The sequence below is a fragment of the Camelus dromedarius genome, unplaced genomic scaffold (genome assembly GCF_036321535.1).
Source record: "Camelus dromedarius isolate mCamDro1 unplaced genomic scaffold, mCamDro1.pat HAP1_SCAFFOLD_197, whole genome shotgun sequence".
NCBI lineage: Eukaryota > Metazoa > Chordata > Mammalia > Artiodactyla > Camelidae > Camelus > Camelus dromedarius.
In genome coordinates this window covers 1,290,920-1,309,945 of record NW_026989761.1, presented here as the reverse complement: position 1 = coordinate 1,309,945, position 19,026 = coordinate 1,290,920, and the positions used below count along the sequence as shown (strand labels likewise).

The window sequence follows — 19,026 nt, the reverse complement described above, 5'->3', positions numbered from 1 at the left end:
TCCAGTTATAGCTGCAGCCAACCAGCACTACGGGGCGGGGGCAGTTTGCTCAAACTCTTACATGTTGTTTGAGCATTTAGTTGTAGTTATTGAATAAAGACAGGTATTATATAGTCAAAGCTCCTGAAACATAAATCTTCAAAGATTGATGCAAATTAGTTTCAAGTACAACACTCTCACTAGAAATTATTTGAAAATTATAGTCTTAGCTCCTCCACACATCGAAAGGGCATTTTCTTAATGTATCTGACTATAAACACTGAAAGGATTGTTTAAAAGAAATTAAGATGAAGCCATAATGAATAAGCTTTCAGTATAATCTGCACAAAGCCCCAACCAAGGGTCTCACTTCTCACTTCCACATAGGTGTTCAGGTAGCTTAACCTGGGTCTTGGTTTCTTATGACACGGGGGTGGGAAGAATTGTGGATAGATTTATGTAGCAAATATAAATCTAGGGTATTTGCTGTGTAGGAATCCCAGAAATAAATAAATTGATATATAGTCCCACCCTTAGGAAGCTCAGCCTTTCCAATTACAACAGCATTAAAAATAAAATGAGAGATACATTTAACAAAATTTTACAAGATTTGCACATTGAATATTTTGAAGTATCACCAAAAAAATATTAAAATATCTACATATATGGAAGGTATCCCATGTTCATGGAATGGTAGACAATATTGTTAAAAATGTTAAGACTCCCGAAAGTGATCTACAAATTTAATGGAATCCCTATCAAAATTCCAGCTGACTTCTTTGCAAAAATTGAAGAACTGATGCCAAAATTCATATGGAAGTGCAAGGGACACAGGTCAGCCAAAACAATCTTGAAAAAGAAGAGCAAAGTTGGAGGACTCACTCAAAGGTTACTACAAATCTATAGTACTCAAGGCATTATGGTACTGGCATAAGTTTGGATGCATAAATCTATGAGACACAATAAAAAATCCAGGGGGGAAACTTACATTTACAGTCATTTTTCCAGAAATGTGCCAACAAAACTCCATTGAAAGAATAGTCTATTCAACAAATTGTGCAGAGACACCTGAGTATCTGAAGGCAAAAGAATGAATCTGGAATCTGGACACCTCTATTTTATATAACAAATAAAATATTAATTCAAAATGGATCATAGACGGAAACGTAAAAACTAAATGTATAAACATTCTAAAAGAAGACATAGTTTAAATATTTGTGGTTCAAGGATATGCTATGGCTTCCTAGATACAATACTAAGAGCACAAGTGAAAAACAAGTAAGATAAAATGGACTTCATCAAAATTAAAAGCATTTGTTACAAAGGACATCATCAAGAAAGTGAAATGAAGGGGAAGGGGGTAGCTCAAGTGATAGAGTGCGTGCTTAGCAAGAAAAATAAAATGAATAAATCTAATTACCTCCCCTAGAAAGAAATTGTTTTAATGTTTAAAAAAACTAAAGTGAAACGACAATCTGCAGAATAGGAGAAAAATTTTGCAAAGCATATATCTAATAAGAGACTAGTATCCAGGATATAAAACAAATGCTTACAACTGACCAATACAAAGAAAATCGACCCAATTTTTAAATATGCCAAGTATTTAAATAGATACACAATTGGCCACAATAAGCATATGAAAAGATGCTCAGCATCACTAGCGAAATCAAAATCAAAATGATATCTGATTTTACACTCACTAGTATGGTTATAATCAAAACATGGACAATAACAAGTGTCGGTCAGGAGGCAGAGAAATGGGAACCCTCAATACGCAGCCATTGGAAAGGGGCAATGGTGCAGCTTCTTTGGAAAAGCCTGGTGTTTCCTCAAAAGGTTAGAATTATATGGCACAGCAATTCCACTCCTACATATAAAGTCATCCCTCAGTATCCTCGGGCGGTTCGTTTCAGGAACACCCCACCCTGGATACCATAATCCAAGGATGTTCGAGTCCCTTTACAACCACCCATCTGGATCCATGAAGTGGAAACTACAGATATGGCGGGCCAACTGTACAGCCAACAGAATGAAAATATATTCTCACAAAAACTTGCACATCAATATTCATGGCAGTATCATTCAGAGTAGCCAAAGGTTACAAACAATATCCATCCATCAATGAACGGATAAACAAAATTACCAAGAATAGTCCCACAAACTGTTGGTCATTGAATCTTTGACAAAGGAGGTGAGAACATACAATGGAGTAAAGACAGCCTCTTCAGAAAATGGTGTAGGGAAAACTGGACAGCTGCAGGTAAATCAATGAAGTTAGGCTACTCCCTCACAGCATACACAAAAATAAATTTAAAATGGCTTAAAGACTTAAACATGTAGACAAGACACTATAAACCTCTTAGAAGAAAACATAGGCAAAACATCTGACATACATCCCAACAATGTTTTCCTAGAGCAGTCTACTCAAGCAATAGAAATACAAGCAAAATAATACAAGTAGGATCTAATTAAACTTACAAGCTTTTGCACAGAAAAGGAAACAAAAAGCAAAACCAAAAGACAATCTATGGAATGAGAGAAAATAGTTGCAATAAATGAAATTGACAAGGGCTTAATTCCCAGAATATGTAAACAGCTTTTACACTTAATAAGAAAGAAAAACAAACAATTCAATTCAAAAATGGGCAGAAGTCCTAAAGAAACTTTTCTCCAATGAAGACATAGAAATGGCCAATAGGCACATGAAAAAAATGCTCAATATCATTATCAGAGAAATGCAAATCAAAACTGCAATCAAGACTCACCTCTCACCAATCCGAATAGCCATCATTCAGAAGTTCACAGACAGTAAATGCTGGAGAGGCTACGGAGAATTGGGAACCCTCCTGCACTGTGGTGGGAATGCAGTTTGGTGGAGCCATTGTGGAAAACTGTACAGAGGTTCCTCAAAAGACAAAAAATTGACCTCCCATATGACCCAGCAATCCCACTCCTGGACATATATCCAGAAGGAACCCTAACTCAAAAAGACACTTTCACCCCAATGTTCACAGCAGCACTATTTACAATAGCAAGACATGGAAACAACCTAAATATCCACTGAAAGATGACTGGATAAAGAGACTGTAGTATATTTCTCCAATAAACTACTATTCAGCCATAAAATAATAATAAAGTAATGCCATTTGCAGCAACATGAATGGACCTGGAGAATGTCATTCAAAGAAAAGTAAGCCCGAAAGACAAAGAAAAATACCATATGAGATCGCTCACATGTGGAATCTTAAAAAAAAAAAATCAAAAAACAAAGACACAAAAAGATAAACTTATCTACAGAACAGAAACAGACACAGAGACATAGAAACCAAACTATGGTTACCAGAGGGGAGAGGGTGTGGGAAGGAATATATTGGGAGTTCAAGATTTGCAGATACTGAGTATGTATAGAATAAACCGCAAGTTTATACTGTATAGCACAGGAGAATATATTTAATATCTTATAGTAACTTATGTTTAAAAGAATATGAAAATGAATACAGGTATATTCCTATTTAACTGAATTGTTGTGCTGTACACAAGAAACTGACACAACATTATAAACTGACTAGACTTCAATGAAAATATTTTTAAATAGACCAAAAACGAAAAAAAGAAAAAGGATATTATGAAACCAAAAGAATAAAGTACTGACTCAGGCTACAATATGGATGAACCTTGAAACTTTATGTTAAAATAAGCCAGACACAAAAGGACAAATAGTGCCCTTTAAGGTGAACTGTATCTAAGCGTTTACTGTACTACTCCTGTAAATTTTCCGGAGGTTTGAAGTCTATCAATATCAAAATAAAATGTATTATTCATTAAAATCATAAAACGCTTCCTCACAGGAGGGCTTTAATTATTAAATGCAGAAATGCATGTAAAGCTCCTGGAAAAACACTTTGCACGTCCACACACAGACACTGCTGTCACTGCCGCTCAGAGCGTGGTGCCAGCGCTGATGAGGGCTGCCTCCACTCGCTGCCCTGCAGACAGGAGTGAGGGCCTGGGCTCTGACAGGCAGGGTGAGCGTGACCCTGGGTCAGACACAGCCATGCCCCAGACTCTGCGTTACCCAACTTTCTTATACAAACTGCAACAAGTTATGTAAACACGCTACAGGGATGTATCTTACAACACAGGGAATACAGCCAATGTTTACAGTAACTATAAATGGAGCATCTATTGTACACCTGAAACATATCATATTTTAAATCAGCTATATCTTTGTAAAAAATTAAAAAATAACTTAAAAATGTTATCACTTTAATATTCAATTCGGTTTTTAAGTAACTACTAAACAGCTTAGAATGTATAAAAGCATTTAAGTGTGCTGTTTGTTTACATATTTATTTACTTTCAGCCTCCTGCTAAAAGAGAAATTAAACAATTTTTTTAAACACAGCTTAACAACCATAACAACAAAAAGGCAAAACTGAGAGTGAAGAGAAAATGGAGATTCAATACTTCAATGAAACCAGGGGGAGGTAAAGTCATAAAAATGGATTCCCTGGAGTCAGGGCAAGTGTTAAAGGACGACTAGAAATTCAGCTGTAAGATTCTTGGCAGCTAAAGCAAAAAGAAAAGATCATGAGGGGGTGGTAGAGGGTGTGCTTAGCGTGCACGGGGTCCCGGGTTCAAGCCCCAGGGCTTCCACTAACAGATAAATACACCTAATTACCTACCCCCCCAAAAGAGTCCCAAAGAAAAGAAAAAGAGAAATTTCTTTCCAAAAAAACCTGATATTAAATTTGAATTAAATACTTAAAAAAAAAAAAAAAGAAATATAGAAAAGATGAATGACACTGTGAAGGAAAAGCCCAGCTGGGCTAACGAGCTAAGTCACAAATCTAAGTGTGATAAATGTCGGTTTACTGATCTAAGTATTGCTGGGCTAACTCGTAAATCTGAAGTTTAGTGTCAGTTGACTGGGCTAATAAGCTAACTCGTAAATCCAAGGTCAACAATTGTCAGTAAAGTGATCTGTTCCAAATTCATAAGCTTCAGTGTACTGATTCCTTGCTTTTTGTTGTTTGAGCCTTATTGGCTAATAGCCCCTTACTTGTAACTAACCCTATAGAACCTCATGTGCAGGTCTTGGAGGTGCTCAGAGCTTCGGAACAGAAGCCCCTCTGAGCCCGCCGGCGTAATAAATCTCAGTGCATGTTTCTTGGCTGGCCTGTTGTTTCCGTAACAACACAAGCGATAATGCCCTTGAGATAAATCTGTGATGGCTGCTGGCAGGTCCCCATGTCTCACGTGGCAAAATCTGAAACATCCTTCTCACCACTCAGAGTCATCATAAGCCCACTCCACACATCCTGCTGTTAAATGCAGGAGCACAGGCAGGGCCCTGCCTTTGCTCTCTCTGTGTCATCATAGTGAGACAGGATGGAAGAGGCAGAGCACAGCCATTCAAGGAAGGCCACAGCAATTAACATCAAAATGGTGAAGGATTCAAACCCCAGTAGGCCTTGAGGCTCAGGATGAAGAGATTTAACTTCTAGCAGAGCTTGAGCATCATTATACACCCATTGTAATAGTAACATGGTGAATAACATGCCCCAAGGCACCATGGCAGTCCCAAGGCTAGCCACAAAAGGTCAAAGGGTGGGAAATGGCCAACTCCCTGGGAATCCCAGCCCCTTGCCCTTAGGCTGCTTCTTCTATATATTAGCAAATGAAACCACCAAGCCCAAGAAAACGAGCAGCACAGCGCCACCTCGCGGTCACCCCTCTCTCTCCCTCTTCGGAGAAAGCCCACACTCTGTGGAGTGTGTACCTACTTTTAATCTGAGCACCCAAACCCCACACCTCGTGGCCTTTCTCTTGCCTTTCAATGTGTCTCTGTGAATAAATCTACCTTTCCTCAACACTGGCTTGCTCTTGAATACTTTACTGCACAAAGCCAAGGAACAAAATCTGGTGGGACACATCCCAGGGGCTCAACCAAAGCCTGGGACACAGCCCTTCTCATGCCTAACGTTTTTTTCCTTGTATCAACAGGACTGGGTTGTGAAGGGAGCTCTGAGGCCCCAGCTAAGGGACAGAAGCCGCCCCCAGGGCTCGAATTGGCGGGCAGCCTCTTCCCCAGCAGGGGCCTTGGGGTCTGCCCGGTTCTCTGTGTTTCTCTGTTGTGCTGACTCCCCAGCCACAGAGCGTTCTCCCTAGGCCTGTCCCCACAAAACCCTTCTCTCCAAAATACAAGCACATCATGTCACAGTCCTCTTGTTCAACCAGGAAATGCTTAACCCACTTTTTCCCTCCACAGTAAAGTACCTAACTGTCCTCCCTCCCATCACAACTCTTCTTTCTTTGTGAGAACTCTGCACTCCCCACACAACATCATGAACGCAGGTGCCTTGCTGGCTGGGAAAGAGATGTTTCAGTCTCACACAGCCTGCATCCTTTCACTTTCCCCTTGTTACCATAAAAAAGCCTTTCCTGAGTCACCCACAAATCTGATTCTGAACTTCATAAAGTGCTGAAGTTGCAGTCACTGTGTGCATACCTCCCAGGTTTTGACTAAGTTTCCTTCACGAGATCTTCATTAAGGAGCTGCATCAAGAAGTCGAAAGAGGATATTCTTACATCTGAGCGGAGGAGCCTGCAAGAAATTTAAATGGCTTTCAAGAGAGAGTTAACCAGGGACAGAGAGGTCGCAGGTCCTAGTCAACAATGTCATGAGGCAAAATGTTCTTCAAAGACTCAGAGTGGCTTCTGAACGTAGAGTCGGCAGGGAGGAAGTGACACGCAGTGAGTGGGGTGAGTGACACAGGGTACGCTCCCCCAGCTGGGGAAGAATTGGATTTTGTTCTAGTTTTCCAAACAATTTCTTAATAGCTTTTTTTCCTATTGTCACATACCATTTCCTATGAATTAAGAATATCAATGTCAGTCATTTGGGCCGCTTGGGAGAGGCAACATGATGCCATTCACAGGGCTGGGACATGACAGCCACACCAGTCTAGGTTGAAAGACCAGTGGGGGTATTTCCATGGTGATCACGGGCATGCAGTAAACTCCCCAGCTTCAATGACCTCATCTCAAAGGTGGGGCAATAAAACTACCAAGAAAAGTGCGTGATGATTATGGAAGACATCTGTTTACTAGGTAAGTGCCCGTGACAGCTGCAGCTTAATGGGGAATGTGTATGATTAACAAGGCCCTGTCTACCTGGCCACACGCTCCCTGCCTTCCTGCCTTGGTGGAGCAGCAGAGTTTGTTTAGCTGAGATGAAAGCCCCCAGAGCAGCCCCGACGGGAAAGCTCGCAGTTCTGCATTGTGAGGCGTGTTCCTTTCCTTCTCAGTGCTGATCACAGTTTGCTGTCATCTGTTTTTATGTTTATCCCTTTTGTAATTTCCTCTCCTCCGGAGTTTTTGCTCAAGCAGCGCAGGGCCAGGTGTGTCTTGCGGCCTGCCCGATATTCTGGGCTGGGAAAGAGCCGATCACACATCTGGCTCTGGTGCTGAACGGAGAGGGCAGAAGGCCCTGGGGCCCATGCTGAACCGAGGCCCATGCACCCAAAATTATGGTCTGACTTTGGGCAAATTACAGTCTTCTTTACCCTGAGATTCCTCATCTGTCCATGAAAATAACTGCCCATGGCACACAGAGTTACCAAGATTAAAGGAAATCACCAAATTCACAACATATTCAAGGGGCTACCAGTGCATCCTCAACAGACAAATGCTGCCTTTACGGCTCTGACACACGCCAAGCGGGGCGGCCACACACAGTGAACACTGCTAAGTGCTTCATGTGTGCTACAATACACTTTAGAAGTTACAACAATCCCAGGAAGAAACGAATATTATCATGCCCATTTCACAGATTCACCAACAGGTTAAGAGAGGTTGCATTCTAGTCCAAGGCCATATGGTGAGGAAATGGCGATTTAAACCGGAATCTGGGCCCAGGCCTAGGCTCCATCTCTCTCCCATCCACCTGACCATTTGCCTATGAATTCCACCTGTCCAATACACAAGTTTGCAGCCGGCCAGCTCTTAAATGCAATGTGTGCCACCATTTGTAAATGTTGGTTAATTACCATAAACTGTTCTCAGAAACCACTACAGAAAAAAAGGTGGACTTAAGGAATTCTGCATTGCGTTCTCCTGTAATGTGCAGAAACCCTTCCCTACACCACCAAATCCAAATGTATGCTTCCTCCATGTTTATGTTTGCACACGGCTTATTAAAGAAGAAGGTACCTGCAGTAATTCCATCTCGGTTCCTTTCCAAGGTTGCAGATTATCCATAATCAGTCCGTGAATGAAAATACTACAATGTGAATGAAAATACTGCAACCATGTCAGTAAACAAAGAGTGCTGAAACCAAGTCATTAGCGGCTGCCGCCAACTCCCAGCGAGGACAGGCCTGCAGCCCAGCAGCTGCAGCAACTCACAATGGTGCCCTCTGAGCAGACTCAGAATAAGAAAGGACAGGATACTGGCCCTAGGTAGCTAGGTGCTTGTTTAAAGAATGAATTCAGGGAGTCCAAAATATTTGCTTCCTCCCATACATAGAAAAGCACTAAATTCTTGAACTTGAGATACCTGGCTTTCTTTAGATAACAAGCAATCTTTTACGGTTCCAACAACCTGGTCTTTGTTGTAAAGCTCCTATATATCCTAGCTCCTCCTCAACCTCTTGGGAGCAGTCCCTCAGAGAGATCTGAGAGGCTGTCATCATGGCTCGAGTCGTCTCGCCAAATAAAACATAACTCTTATCCTTTAGGCTGCACATGTATTTCAGTCAACAGTTTTGGACATCATGAAGGGACCCAGAGCAGACTTTCTCCACCTGAACTCTCCGAGTATCTGGAGCCTTGGTACCATAAGTGGCCCTTTGTGCCCATCTGCCTCCTCGGGGAGTCCAGATGAATTTGGGTGAGTCTCTCTTGTTTCTCGGAAATCACATATTGTTTGATGATCCTGAGTTTTATTTGGCGGAGTTTCCAGGTAACTGGCCCTCCAGTTGAAAGATACTGGGGTGAATTACCCACCCAGTGGAGACATACTGGGTGGGGCCTGGTTGAAATATAATGGGAAATACCCACCTTGCAGAGACGTCCGAAGTGGGGCTGGTGGAAACATACCAGGAAAATACTCACCCAGTGGAGACGTCCCGAGTGTGTCCAAGTTGAAGGACACTGGGTTCAGGGCTGAGTGGTTAGGTAAGAGGTTGTTCTAATGTTTTCCTCAATTTGGTTACCTCCATTGAATTTTTCAGGATAAAAGTAAAACTCTTATGAGTAACCTTTCAACTCCAAAAATGGGACCCTCCTCCTGGCTGGTAACAGCTTTCTCTGGTGACAGAGAATCTTGCAGGAGTGGTAGAGGCAAAGACTTCATGCCATAGAGTTGTCCCTGAGGGAAATCTTACTAGCAAATTTATTCTGAGAACCCGAACTTACAATGTGGAATAGAACTTTCAAAAAAAAAATAAAAAACAGAAAAGAAAAAATGACAGATTGCCAGCCTCCAACTATTACCCCAGCCAGGTTTATGTACATACAAAACTTACAGCATTAATTGGGAATTAGAAAAAAAAAAAAAAACAACTCACTATGAAAGTAACTAACCAGGCCTGATAAAAATACTTTTTGGAATTCTGAACTTATAAAAACAAAATCCCCGTTAGGGGGAACTTAGATTTCTCTTCCTGTGTCCTTGAAATGTAAATGTTTTATCTTTCTCTGGGTGTTTTAAATGTGTGTATGTATGTATATATAAGTTTACTTTTTGTTAAAGGAAACCTTGGACTCTGCCATACAAAAGGTTCAAGTATTGTGTACATATGGTGGCCACGCAAATAAATTGGGATTCTAAGCAATTCTTTGTACCAATTGTCAGATATTTTGCCATCTTAAACTTTGTTTCATCAGCCTGGACCACAAAGGCCTTTAGCTTTTGAAGAGTAAACCTTTGAATTTTATTTAGGCAACACCCCCACTCTCATGTGGAAGAGCCTCTTCATCTTATTGGTTTAAAATCACTATATATATATTATATATATATATATTAATATATATATATATAATATATATATATATAAATTGATGGCCATATCATGGATCCTTTAATTTGGAAAAACTTTTAAATTGGTGAAAGTTGAAAGAGATCTCATTATAAACAGCTGTTTTATTGGTATCTATTAAAATCAATTTTAAAGGTAGAAAAATATATCTAATGGTTAAACTAAGAACTTAGTGAAAAAAATAAAACTGGTTTGAAAAGCTACATTTGTGTTTTTCCTTTCCGATAAATGGTTCTAGGGATGCTAATAAAATCTTAGAATAATTAATGTTAATTAGGTTGAATAACTGGAAAAAGGATTGTTAAAAGGTCGAAAAATAAAAGATAAGGGGCTTATCCCAAGTGGATAAATATTTTTATATGGTTATTTTGAATGAGATAAATAAAATGGACATTTTTGGATTTAGGTACAAGGTTTTGATACTACACTACATAAAGTAAAAAAAAGGGCCAAAGAGATCACCTACTGCCCCCCAACATTAAAGTTCAAACAAGTCCGTTTTATTTGCCGCAGTTTAAAATATATATATATATAGACTGAAATATTTGATCAATGATTGGGACAACAGACCAATTAATCAAAGTAAAAATTGAGAAGGGTCTAAGCTCTTTGGCTGAAACTTGGGCATCCTAGAGACTTTTCTATAAAATTAGATACAATGCACCAAAAAAAAAAAAAAAAAGGCTTCTGGCACTCCTTCTAGAAATAAGAATTATTGATTAAAACATAAATATAAAAATTAAAGGTATAATATTTAATAAAATTGAGATAAAAGTTTGTAAAATTGTTATATTTAAATGGTCTTTATATAAAACTTTTGCTTAATTATGTTGTGGGATAGATATGTTTCAATGGAAAAACGCGTCCCCTTCTTGGTGTTATAAGTCTGGGCACAAATCTGTCCCTCAGAAAATATTAATTGAACAAAGTAAAAGAAACCAACAGAGTTACATGAGCTGTCCAGTATAACGTAAAACTAAAAACTAATATTCAGTGGCTAATAAAAAAATATAATAAGAGGTTTACCCTGGGTTTAACTTATAACTCAAGAAAAAGAGACCTTACTAAATGCCTTATGCAAGCTTTGGAAAACATGATAAATTAAACCTTAAGGTTTTAAAACACGGAATTCTTTGTTTACAGCTCTTCTCACTGATAAAAAATGCCAATTAAGGAAGGAAAATTGGGTCTGGGTGACAGAGCAGTTCTCTGGGGAATTGGAAGATTGTGTCTTTGTCTTGCAGATCAGAAATGTAAATACAGCAAACAGTGACCTAGGACTGAGCCTAATTAGCTCAACGAAATAAAATTTAAGGCCAAGAAATTTTTGGCATTTTAAAACTTAGAACTCAGAACTCTGACGTGTCCTTCAGACTTTGTCAAGAAATCTTAAATGTCTGTTTCATAAATAGCAAGCCTTAGTGATTTGAGCAAGCAAATTCACTTTACTCCAACTATTATTATACCTATCTTATAAGTAAGTTTTAAAGTGAAGCTATGAGATCTCTAGCTTTTGTCTGTTTATAAGACTGTGTACACATTATTGATGTGAGATATTTCTACAGCTAAAAAAATCAAAGTCCAAGAGATCTGCTTAATTGACGTAAAAAATAGGAGCTTGAAAATTAAGTATTTTTAAAATAAAAACTGAACAAATTGACTTTCAGCATCACGTGAACTGGAAAATATTCAATATTAAGATAATATTTGATATTGTTTAGTTTAAGAATGTTCTAATTAATATAGACATCTTTAAAGTCATCAATATTAAGTATAATGCTTTTACTGTACCTAGGTTTAATGAAAGTCAAATAAGATCCTGTTATATCTGTTGCAGATATGTCAAGAAAAAAAAAACAGTAATGTGGTGTGGTAAAATTTTAAGTAAATTAAATGCAAATGAGATGAGAGCTTTGGGTAAATTTTTAAAATATATTTTTAAAATGTATGCTTAAGATAATCTCTAAATGTTTGGTAACTTTAAATTCTAGAGTTGTGCTAAATTAAGTCAAATGATAGGATTTTATTAAATAGCTATGCCATTTTCAGATAAAATAAGATTGAAATATGAATTACTTAACATGTAACTTCCTCTTACAGAGAAAATAAAGGTGTTTAGAAATACTAATAAATGGATGATGCCACCCTGAAATAGTCTCTATTATTAAGGGAATAATCTCAGTATCCTAGGAAAGTAAGATAAATGTGTAAAGGAAGATATAAGAATGGAATTATATTTTGTTAATGAAAAATAGTGGATTTCTCCTGAAGCTGGTTACTTCTGAATGGAAGAGAAAATAAGGGACACACTAATATGAGTATAGAAAGCTATGGAAGGCTTGTGGAAGTGGAACCCTGAGGAAAGTGTTTCATACGTGGTCAGAATTGGCTAAGTTTAGAATCAACTTGGGCAAAGTAAATGAATCTTAGAAGTAAGCAGGTACAAGACTAGATTTGGTTTTCTCGCTGTTAAGAGGAAAAAATTTTCTTAAAATGTTAATCCACCTTCAGTAACAGATTGTAAAACTTCTTATACCACTTAACTGATCTGTTCTGCCATTACCTTTGACGCATTTTCTTGTTAATGAATTAGTACTACGTTACAGTGATCTATATGTTTATCTGACCAAGTGTTCTGAAATCTTTAAACAAGCTCCCCAAATATCAATTTCTAATTAAAGTTCTTTTAATCTCCAGTTAAGTTTGGGATGCTACAGAGGGCCCCTGAAACATCCCAAAGAGAGATTTTAATCTAGTAAATTTCATTTGGCATGTTAAATAACATGGTATTGTCAAATGAATAATAAATTTTCTAAGGTTATATTGTATGAGAAAATGTTATTAATATAGATATTGTAGAAATTATATGGACTCCCTAAAATTCTGGTATATCTGAAATGTTACCAGTGATAATTCTGGGTATAGTGACCAGGTTTCTTTATCGATTATAGTGTAACGGTGTTTAACCATGATTTTAAATCTTTTGTCATTTATAGACAGTTAATGGTTGTCTTCTGATGGTTTTGCAAAATGCTTGCTCTTCAAGGAGATTTACTGATTTCTAATAAATTTCAAACTATAGCAGTGAAATAAACTGGGTAAGAAATTTTAAATTTCCAATGAAAACTGTGATTAAAAGAATTAGTTACATTGGACTGAGTAAACTGGTGAATATGGTTATAATTTTTGATTTTGTTTAAAATACTACTGGCTTTTAACCTGTTTCCAAGACATAAAGAATCTTTCTCTTTAAGCTAGCTATGATTCACAGCAATTTGATAAATTATACCTATGTAATCAGACTTGGAACAGTTATCTTTTCTCTCTATCTGATCCCTCAATAGACTAAAAACTCTTAGGTCCCCAGTGGCTCTATCAGACAAATGAGGAAGATCATCTCCTAACAGATATAGGAATCTCAAGGTATTTTAAGGATTTTAAAGAGAAAAGAATTTACCTAAATCTGTAAGGCAGAAATCCATGACAAGCCCTTGATGGGGCTTTCCTGGCCTTAGCAAACCTTATTAACATTCTACCCTGAGACTCCTAATTAAAAGTTCCAACACAGCCAATTTAAAAAAGCTTATATGATCAAATAATCAGACAACTTGTAAAGCAATTAATCTTGACATGGCTTTATTTGAGAAAAATGAGGGTAACTTTAGAGAGAAAAAAGATTATATTTTAGTGGATATTAAATTCTAGTTTTGTTGACGTCCGTATTTACTAACACACTTCCCAACCATTCCTTGCTGTTATGTCACATTGCTGTACAGTTTAACTGAATTATTAATAGGATACTCTAGCTTTGTTTCTGAAGCTCACTAATCTATCCTTGGGTAAAATTCCAATGCCCCATGACCTGCAGCCAGGGGAGTATACAAACTGGAACAGGCATGACTTAAAGAACTGTCTCCAACCTGAATGGAAGGACCCTTTATCAGGTACTCTTAAATAGACCATACACACCAAAGCTGAAGGAAACGGACTTTCGGGTTCATTTCCTATCAGAAATAGCCCCTGCAATGCACTGGCCTATAGAGCACTGCTCACCTTAAAACAATGCCCAAATGGAGAAAAAGCTACCAGGCCAGGATGACAAGAAGATGATATCTGAGGTAGACAGCTGACCCAAGACACCGTACCAGGCCTGCATAAAAATTACTGTGATAATTTCTCCTACCTTTGATTATGAACTACTCCAATTGTTAAGTTTATGGTAAATTACCTATGTCTAGTTCTTCTGTGTTACCTTGGTGGGTTTCCCTACTCCAAGGCTCTAACTAGATAGCCCTCAGAAACGTTATTCTAAAAAGAAATTATAGTTCTGTTTAGACCTCTGTTGATCTTACAAGGTGGGAGACGTCACCTGACCAATTAATACCTGCTCTGAGACTGACCATAAATATGAACTTTCTCATAAGATCACTCAAACTCAATCAGAAACACAAGCAAAATTTTAACCCCAAAATACAACTTCCCGATTATTAAATTCTTAATCATGACTTTATTAACGTTACTAGCTGTATTACTTATATCCTGTCTATTTTATAAAATTGTCTGTTACATTTCCCAAAGTGTAACTAGGCCTACAAAATTGATGATGGCTAAACATCTTGAAGAAATAGAAAAAATTTATAACCCTGAATAAAGTAATTGTAATAGTGTGATTCTAGGTATGGGAATGAGCAATGAAGGGAAAAAACTTCCTGGATCATAACAAACAAGTAAGACAGGTGATCCAAAGAATTTTTAGTATCAACAGGGCATCCCCGCCCCTTTTTAGTATAAAAGTGGACTGATTTCTGACTTGGGGGAGACGGTTCTCCAGCATGTCATTCAGCCATCTTCTGGGTCTGCCAGCTTTTCAAATAAAGTCACTATTCCTTGCTCCAACACCTCAATCTCCCGATTTATTGGCCTGTCATACAGCAAGCAGTACGAGTTTCGACTTGGTAACAAGATGACTGCATTGGAGGTAGTATGTCTCCACTTTTTCCTCGTTTCCAATATGTAACATGCACATCATTTATGATCTAGTGCAAATAATTCATCAAAGACAACCACAAAAAGAAACTACACTCACCTAGCTATCAACACTGAAGTCACAACCTATCAATTTTATATGCTTATTAACAACACAACTAAAAAACCTAACATAGGGAATTGATTCCACAGAAATAAAATTATTTCTACTCCTTCAAAACCTTTTTTTCTTTTCTATTTTATTTTGTTTTGCATATTGAAAAGAAAATAAAAGACAAATCATTTTATTTCACGTATTTTGTTATAGCTACATAACATAAATACTACAAAGATATTTAAATTGCAAAAAAAAATTGTTCATATATTGTACAAAGATATATACACAATCAATGTGGATAAGGAAAGGAATGGATATTTACTAAAAATCCACTGCACATCCAGTCTTTTACAAGCATATCCTGGAATATAAGCTCTATGATCCAGGGGTCCCCCACCTGCATTCTCACTGTTGAGTCCCTTAGTAATCTTCTACCAAGGCACCAGCATAGAACCACGCGATCAGTATTTTAGGTATAAATGAGGAAATTAGCTCATTCAGTTCTAAAACAAAAACCCTAAAGTAAATACTGAACTTATTTACAGATAAAGAAAATTGGACACAAACAAGTACAGTTTCTTCCCCAAGTTCACAAAGCTAATAACTGGTAAAGGCAAGATTTGAACTCATCTGTCTGATTCTAAAAACTAAGTTGGAAATCCCTTTCGAATGGGAAGGGTCCAGCAGCACAGCCTATCACCCTATCTTTGTTCAGATCTAGCCTTAGACAGCCTGAGACAGCACCCCATTCCTATGGAACTTGAGGGCAAATGATAACAATAAGGATTTTATATCCAGTAGTTTCTTAGGTATCATTTATATAAACTGTCAGCAGGACAGCAGAAAAACTCTGGGAAATATGAGTGGGTCCAGGGCTTTTTGCTGATTAGAAACTCAGTCTTTCAGGACAGAGTGACCTTCCCATGAGAGGCCACACGGACCTAAACTAAAGGCAGCTGAGCAATGAAAACTAGCAAGACCCTGGAACTCAAGCAAGAAGGATCCCTGCCATCTCCCGCCCTGTTGCCTCTTCATCTACGTGGACACGAAGACAGAAGACCCAGGTTCTTGTCCAAGATACACCATCATGGATTCTCACCCATAAAAAGTTACGACTCTATGCTGTCCTAAGTCCTTTCCAACTCAAATATGTTGACACCAATATCTCAGCAGAATGTCTATGTCTCCACAAACTCTTTTCTATAAGAATAGTTCTATGGCCACAAAGCAGAAATCCAATTAAAAACACCATGCACTAAGCAAGGTGAAAGTCTGCGTACGAGACTTTGCTCTCACGCTCAGTGAATGAAAACTCAGAAAAATTGGTCCTTCTCCCTCAGCAAGTTGTAGGTAGGCTGATTGTGTGTGTGTGTGGGTGTGCATGTGTGTGTGTAAATCAAATACAATGACGTCTGGGATCTGTACAGATTTTTTTTATGTTACTGTCATATCATGAGGATGAGACACCCTTTAAAGTAATTTGAATCTAGTTTTCTGAGAGAGTCTCAGGATCTTTTGGTGGAGGAGGGAAAAGGAAAGGAGGAAAGAAGTAAATGAAGCAAAGGAGTAAGAATACTGCAAGGGAAAGGCAAGACATTACTTTTGTTCCTCATTGCATCACAAACAAATTACGGACTGGCTTTGCCCCGATGTCCTGTCGAGCACTGAGTTGCAGATGAAGAGGTGACAGCCCATTTCTCACTGAGCTTGTGACTGTACGTGGCATCTTATAGAAACAAATCATTTACCCTGATCAAACACTCTAGCAGCAGGCCGTAATTCTCCTATTTTGAGAGATAAGATAATAGGAGTTCAAAGAGGGTAGATAACTTGACAAAAGTCAGAGGACCAGTAAATAAGAGAGGATGAATTCAAACTCAGATCTGAATGCAGAGTGTGATCTTCCCACTCCCAGGACTGGAAAATCCTTAACACACACACTCCCCAGCTCCCCTGCAGTGTTCCTGGCGCCAAGCATTTCCCATGGCGATGGACTCCAGTTCTCACAGACACAGCGCTCTGTGCAGCCAATGACCTTGATCAGACCTTGATCATCTACCTGCCACGCCCACCAGGCTTCACCATACAGGTAGGAAAGCTGGCTTTCAAGTGCATACAAAGCCACCCCTGGTCTAACCTGGGCTCTTCTGGGGCTTCTCCAGCCTAAAGGCAGCCATGAAAGTGCTCACAGTTTGTACATGAGCCACACTACCTCTCTCCATCTGTCTCCACACCTATACTTCTTAGCTATGACCATTTTGATAATATTGGAAACAAATTTTTAAAAACACAAAAGAAAGGATCCTCGAACAATTACTTAATACTTACAATTTTAAATGATTTGTTACAAAGTGAGTATTTACAAACCGAATCTGCCTTCCTAGGTGTCAGTTTAAACAGTTAAAAAATATAATAGCAAAAAATTCTCACTTACAAAATTAACAAAAACTTCAACAATAATCTGGAATAAACTCAAAATTAATGCCCATGTTGTACATGGAGAAAACTACAGGACTGTACTGAGGGGTAAATAAGAGGTGTGAATGTAGAGACATCAACATATTGCATGGAGGAAAACAGTTTTGTAAAGATGTAAGTTCTCCTAAAAATAATTCAAAACTTAATAAAAATCCCATGAATACTCTTATCTGACTTTTTTTTAACTTGAACAAAATATTTTAGAATTCTTCAGGAATAATAAATTCATAATAATAGCCAAGAAAGTTTGGGATGGAAGAAAAGAACAAAAAAATACACTGTCAGATAATAATTAATTTTTACAATATGTAAGATATGGCGCTGGAGTAAGGAATTAAGATTGACAGAAATATAGCATGAGCTCAAAAAGAGACTCTAGTGTACATAAGTATTTTGTGCATGTGGGATTTCAAATCAAAGAGCAAAGTATGAATTCAATAATTCTCCTGGGACAATCAGAGAATCACCTGGAAAGAACAAATTCTATTCCTGTCATAATGACCACAAAAAAAAATTACAGATAGTTGTTTAAATATTAAAATACTAATAACAGCAAATACAACTCTTTGCTCACATTAATTCAAGTTCTCCTCACTATAACAAGTACTATTATCATCTCCATCTTAGACATTAAATAAACCTACATAAGAGATTTATACCATTATAAGAAACTATTTCTAAGAATAACAAAGATAAAACCCAAAAGGAAGACATTTACTATCTTAAGAATATTTTGAGCCACAACGAAAATAAAAAACCTACTGAACAAAATGAAAGGCAAGAAATGACAAGAAAAAGCTCTGTGATACATGTTGATGAAGACAAGGGGTTAATGTTCATAACATACAAAGAGCTGTCACAAAGCAACAAGAAGCTCCCTCACTTAAATGTGTGCAAAGGACAAAAGGGATCATTCACTTTTAAAAAGTCAGATGACTAATGAGTGAAAAATGCTCAATAACTGGTCATCAAATACAAACTAAAACAATGAAAAAGCAATTTTGCTCATCATATTGGCAAATATTTGTAAAAGATATTCTAGCTAGTGTCCATCTGTGAGAGAACAAACTGTGAGTGACATTTTGGAGGACGACATGTCAATGGATATGTAAACTCTGAAAAACGTGTGTACACACAGACTCAACTCAACTTCTAGGAATCATTTCATTTAGAAAAAAAATCAGTTCAAAAGATGTACTCATCAGAGCATTTACACAGCACTGTTTACAATGGTGGGATGAAAAGCTGAAGTGAAATCATATCCTGTGATAGAGAATTGGTTACATAAGTTATTCTACAGATTTTCATTCCCCACTGGAGAAGCAATTTCTAGAGTCACTTGAAAGGAGCCTGTGATGAATGTAAATATCACATCCAGGGACAAAATTTCCAGAAGCCTTAACTAAAGGAATACTCATACAAGATCACAGGTATGTTTGTACA

The 19,026-nt window shown here is 37.8% G+C and overlaps 1 long non-coding RNA gene across 2 annotated transcripts in view; it reads right to left on the bottom strand.

The window, feature by feature from the left end:
• The window catches only part of LOC135320569 (uncharacterized), a 50,382-nt gene that overhangs the window by 6,973 nt on the left and 24,383 nt on the right, over window positions 1-19,026 (bottom strand). For both annotated transcript variants that reach the window (XR_010379770.1, XR_010379771.1), the window contains one exon: window positions 6,491-6,586. This is a non-coding gene — a long non-coding RNA (uncharacterized LOC135320569). The remainder of the gene's footprint in view (window positions 1-6,490; window positions 6,587-19,026) is intronic.